The following is a 5737-nucleotide window of genomic DNA, read 5'->3' as shown; positions in this document are numbered from 1 at the left end:
GTGTCCATGGGTTATACACATATGCATACAAAGTCTTTAGTTGATTACCTCTCACCCACTCACCCTCCCGCGCCTTCCCCCCAAGATTCCGCACTCGGGTTTTTGTTTTTTTCCTTTTTTTCCTGCTAGTTGGGGAAGTGGAGGGAGGTGGGAGGAAGCAGGATGCTTCTGGAAGGCGGGTGGCTGCCCAAAGCGACTGGAGGATCAGCCCCCGCCCAGGATTCACAGGCTCCAGCTACCTCCTCTTGACCAAAGGCGCCTTCTCAGCGCCCTCCCCCTCCCTCCTACGAGGCTGTCCCCCTCCCACCTTCCAGACGGCACTTACTCTGTCTTGCTCACTGCCTCATCCTATCTTCACCCCCTCCGTATGGATGGGCGCTCCCTACAGGAGCACCAGGCCTGTCGCTCCTCATTCTCCCCCCTACCCCACGGGGCACGGGGCTTTCCAACATACCAACTGTGAGTGCCCTCTGGCCCAGCCCTCTCTCTGGAGCGCCAGATGTGCTGCCTCCTGGACATCTCTTCTGGGGACATCCAACAGGCCCCTCGCGCTGAAATATTCAACATCCAACACTGCTTTGTCTCTATCAAAGACATCAGCAAACTTCTAATCCCCAGTCTGGAAACTTCAAAGTCGCTTTGCCTCTTCCCTTTCCACTTCTTGTATCAAATCTGTCACGAAGGCCTGTCAATTCTCCCTCTGCAGTTCTCACATCTACCCGCTCCCTTCATTCCCGGAGCCCCAGCTTCCTTCTCCTCAACTGGGCATTCTCCAGCCCCCATCCCAGTTCAACCCCGCCTCCACCTCCACCCTGAACTGATTGCCACCTTGCTAAGACATCTAGCTGCTCATGAGACTCCTCAAAACCCATGCATGGCTCCCTGGGTCCCTCAGGATAAAGCCATGCACCTCAGCTGGGCACTGAGGTCTCTCATGATCAATCCTGACTGGCCCTCCCATCCTTGGCTCCACAGGGAGCAGCCTCACCAGGTACAAGTGAGAAATGCTGATGGAGGAGAGTAAGAAGGAGACACAGCTGAGTGTGGAAATGACATGGCGTACTTCAGAGCTCAATCCAGGACCAGAAGGGAGCAAGCCCTAAGAGGCTGCAGGTGGATGTGGGGGGACAGGTGATGTGGAGGGGGCCTCACGGACCTGCTCTGTGGGGATCCAAACACACACCCGGGGCAGACTGAGGTCACAAAGCGTGAAACAGCCCTCAACTCTCCAGGGGAGGCTGGTAATTGGCAGAACATGATTTTCACGGAGGGTTGGACTGAAAACCCTTGGGTGACTCCCTCTGGCTGGGGGCCAGGATGGGCCCACATCTGGGTCTTGGCAACGGGGTGTGTGTGTGGAGGGGGGGCTCGAGGAGCCATCTCACAGTGCTTCTCCATCTCCTCCTTGCCTAGGAAGCTGCCACCTGTAGCTCCAAGGACAACGGCTGGAGAACCACGTCCTTGGCAAGGGACTGGCATGGTTCCCTGCGTTCCCACACTAAGCACCCCCCGTTACATCATGGCTGGCAAAGCCTTTGCTAACAAAGAAACAAAGGCTACCCAGCCTCCAGAACAGCTCTAAGGTGGAGCAGCTTCTTCAACACCGCAGGAAGGCGGCTTTGGGGACCAGAACCCAGGGCCCAGGCACTGTGTGCTTGAGGTTCCGGATCAGCCAGAGCGGCCCTATGAGAAGGAATGCCCCCAGGTGGGGGTAGTGAGCTCCTGTTCCTGCTGGGCAGGCGGATGAAGTGGTAGAACAGATGGCAAATTTAGGGAGGGGAGAGGCAGCAGCAGCTCAGCTCCTCAGCCCAGAATCCAGTGGCCCTTCCTGCCTACACTGCCCTGTGGGTGGGTGGGGAGGCTGAACGGGCCCAGCGAGGATGGGCAGACTTGGGGTGGACAGAGAAAAGGAAGAGGAGAGGTAAGTCAACCAGACACTTGGAAATGCCTTCTGCGTAAGGGCAAGGTCTTCTCCAGGGATAGGAATCAGGCAGCATAAGATGCAGCAGACTTCAATCCCTCGTGCTCCAGATGGGGAAACTGAGGTGAGAGAGGGCAGAGTAAAGGGCAGGGCTGGGCTTAGGACCAGGGACTTTTAGCCATTGCCCCACCAGCCTACTTTCTCCTCTTCCTAATCCACCTCTCTCTCCCCCTACCCCCTCCTCCAGCTGGGCAAAGGCCCAGAAAAGGCTGTGAATACAGCTGCTGACCCTGGGAAGGATGCCCCAGGAATGTGGGATTTCAAAGGGATAGGTCAGGGCAAAAGTGGCCCCTGTGGCTGAGTACTCTGGGGATGGTTTCATTCTCCCTCGGCCCCCACCCCAGCCCCACTACCACCACTCTCCAACCCCGAACAGCAGCATCCTCCTTGCCAGGAGACCCTGAGCCACCCACTCACCCAAAATTACCTCCTCCCCCTTAACTCTCTGCACCTGCGGGGGGAGGGGGGAAGGGGGTGACTCAGTGAAATAAAGGCAGCTACTATATTTGAATAATTACATAAGCCAGGAGCGAGGCAGCTGACGTGTGACTCCATCAAGGTCAGGTGGCAAGGAGAAGCTGGGCCTGGGAGGCAGGGTCTCCTTGTTCCATCCCCAGGCTCCAGCCTGGGCTTAGACACGGTCCCAAACGGTCCTGAAGGTTATGAGCTAGTTTCTGCCTGGCCAGACTGCAAGGGAGGCCTTCCTTAGGACTAACCACACTAGGAAGGCCTGTTCCCCCTTCATCTTCTTAGAAAAATAACCTCCTGGCTTCCAGAAACCCTAAGGCCAGACCGAGGCTGAGCCCCAGACCTCCCCTCCCTGTGAACTCCCTCCAGAAGGAATGACAGAGCTGAAAGATTTGCCACTCACATAGAAAAAGACTGCCTGCGGGGGAGGGCACCAGGCCTGAAGCCTTGGCTCACCTGCAGCATCTGGGAAGGACCTGTGTTCCTGTCCCAACCGCACGACTTATTAGTCAGCTGACATTGGCAAGTCCGTGCCTCAGTTTCCTTCACCTATAAAATGGAAACAAAAGGAGTATCTCCCTCATAGGGTTGGTTATAAGGATGAAACGACGACACATGCAAAGCCTTAGCCCAGTAGTATGTGGTGGGTGCTTCCAGATGGCTTATCAACATGATCATTTGCATCATTATAATTATGACACTAAGGACTGGCTAGAGACCTCCCAGGGAGCAGGGTCCCAGGTTGGACTGACCTCTCTGAGCCAGTCGACTTGCTGTGTGCCCCTAGACAAGCCTCTGCTCTCTGGCCCTTAGTCTATAAATGAGCCCTCGGGTGTTTGGAGAGGATTCACCCCCCTCTCCCCCATTAGTGAGTTAAGGCATTAGGAGCTACAGTGCAAGTAGAATTGGTCAGGGTGGGGGTGTGCCACCCGGGGGTGATATGAGCTGGAGGCAGGCGTAGCAGCCAGTGCTGGGCAGCAGCACAAGGCCCACCTCCTCAAGACCTGTGGAGGGGACTATGGGGCTCCTCGCAGGAGAAGGAAGGCTGTGCCCACCCAGGCTGTGTTACCATGACACTGGTCTCCATGGTGCCAGGCACACAGCCTTCCCTTCGCTCAGGAGGAGTAACAGAAAGTGACAGGACCCCTCTGCCTGTCCCTCTGTCTCCATCAGCCCCTGTGAGGTCCCTGAGCCCCTGAGGAGGGAGAACAAGGAGGAAAAACAGGTTCCACCTCAGAGGGTCAACAGAGTGGCAAAGAGAGGACTCAGAGTGACTAAGGTGGAGGAAGAGATATACAGAAAGTGGCACAGAGTGGGGAAGGGCAGAATGCTGGGGAGACAGGCTGGAGGCAAAAGGCAGGCGGTGAGGAAGGAGAACACACTATAGTCAAGGACGGGGAAGTGCCTCCCAGGCTGACAGGTGGTGGGAGGCGCCGTCCAGCCCATCTCTTTGGTCTCAGTGTTTGGAGGTGGGTGATGGTGGGAGGACAGAGTGGAGGAGGAGCAGCAGGAAGGATAGGGACAATTTTCCTAGAGAGCTTTGTGTGTGTGGGAGTACACACACGTGCAGTGTACGCGCGTGTGTGTGTGTGTGTGTGTGTGTGTGTGTGAGAGTGCAGCTGAGGTGTGCAGACACGTGTGTGCAGGGAAAGTGTGTGTGCCATGTGTGTGTCTGTACCACTGTGTCTCCAGGGTGATAAATACAGTAATAGGAGCTGTAACCAGGGCAGAGAAAGTGCATAAATTTCCACAGGCTGAAAGTGCATGGGAGAGGGGACACACTAGGGCTGGACCAGCTGGGGATGACCAGAAAACTGTCCCTGACAGATCTTTCCTGGGCCAGTTCCCAGCTGGGTGCAAGTGACCTGGGTGGACACACACACACACACCTTAAGTGCACTCCGTATAGTAGGAACAAAGAGCAATCCAGAAGGGCTTCCTGAAGGAGATGTCATATTGGAAGAGAGAGTGGGAGGTTCATGCAAGCTGCACTTACATGTAAGAGACAGACAGACAGACAGACATTCTCAAGATCAGGGTTTGGGTCACTTAGGTCACAGAGCTGGCTAAAGGAATAGAAACTATTCATTTTTCTAGTGTGTGGGGGGAAGACTTCAAGGAGCCCCTTTGACTGGGTTCTGGTCATATGTTAAGAAGCAGATAATACAGGTAAAAGTCCCAACACCAGAGGCGTGGGGGCTGGGGGCTGGAGGGCTCCCTGGGCACCAAGCACCAACTGCAACAGGCTGCTCACTGCCGTGACATCACTTTGCTTTTGGCTCTGCCATTCCCTCTCCTGGAGATGCCTTCCCCCAACTCCATCTGCAGTCATACACTTGTTTTCCAGCCTCACCTCATCCGTGGAGTCTTTCCTGATCAATACTCCCCAACAGAAGGGCTCCCTCCTTCCCCCACACCATTTACTCATCTGCTCCCACTCAGTGTTCAGTAAAGCTCTACACACAGTAGATGTTCAAGAAATGCTCATTGAATGACAATATATGGGGCCTGGAGAGGATTCTGGATGACATGATGTCCCCCAGACATATTTGGGAAGGGGATTATTGAGGGATAGTGCTAAGTACTTCCACGTATTGGCTCATTTATCCTCCCACTAGTAGGTACAGGCATACCTCGGAGATATTGTGAATTTGGTTCCAAACCAATACAATAAAGCGAATTGTAATCTTTCTGTTGGTGGAGGCTGTCTTTACTTTGTACAAAACACAATATCTGTGAAGCACAATAAAGTGAGGCATGTCAGTACTATTAATATCTCCCAAGTACAGATGATGAGAACATCGAGGATCAGAAACCTTAGAAATTCAAAGCTCCACAGCTTGTAGATGGGAGCCTCGGCTCCACCCAGCTGGCATCCACATCCATGCTTTTCCAAAACAACCAGCTGTGGTCAGGGGGCCTGGGAGCTACCAGAGCATTGGCCCAGGACAGAAGACCTCAGCTTCAGACCCTCCTTCCAATCCAGCTCAGAGGGAAGAGGGGAGGAGTTAGGGCCCATCTTCCCCTCCCCTACCCCATTGATTTCCTGTGGAGCCCAAGGGACCAGAGGCTCTTGATAGCTGCTGAGTGCTTTTTAGAGTGGGTAAGTTGAGCAAGGAGATGGAAGAGACAGACATCCCACCCACCACCCACTCCCAGACCTTCCCCCATCTCTCCTCTCAGCCACCTTTCCATTCACAATGCTCTCGGACTTGCCACAGCTTTCTCTCCCAGGGCTCCCTGTGGTCCCTTGAAATTAGGCCCAGACTTGGGTTGACTCTGAAGCCT

The 5737-nt window shown here is 54.6% G+C and overlaps 1 long non-coding RNA gene across 1 annotated transcript; it reads right to left on the bottom strand.

Annotated features, from left to right (window-relative positions):
• Positions 1-6: 6 nt before the first annotated feature.
• LOC111827155 lies at positions 7-3351 on the bottom strand. Its single transcript, XR_002830666.1, has 3 exons — positions 2906-3351; positions 2500-2668; positions 7-2040 (listed from the first exon to the last, which is right to left on the bottom strand). It is a non-coding gene; the product is annotated as an uncharacterized LOC111827155 (long non-coding RNA).
• Between the last annotated feature and the right edge of the window lie 2386 nt (positions 3352-5737).

This window comes from Myotis lucifugus, unplaced genomic scaffold, assembly GCF_000147115.1.
Source record: "Myotis lucifugus unplaced genomic scaffold, Myoluc2.0 scaffold_138, whole genome shotgun sequence".
Lineage (NCBI taxonomy): Eukaryota > Metazoa > Chordata > Mammalia > Chiroptera > Vespertilionidae > Myotis > Myotis lucifugus.
The sequence above is the reverse complement of the archived record's forward strand: the minus strand, read 5'-3'. Positions and strand labels throughout refer to the sequence as shown.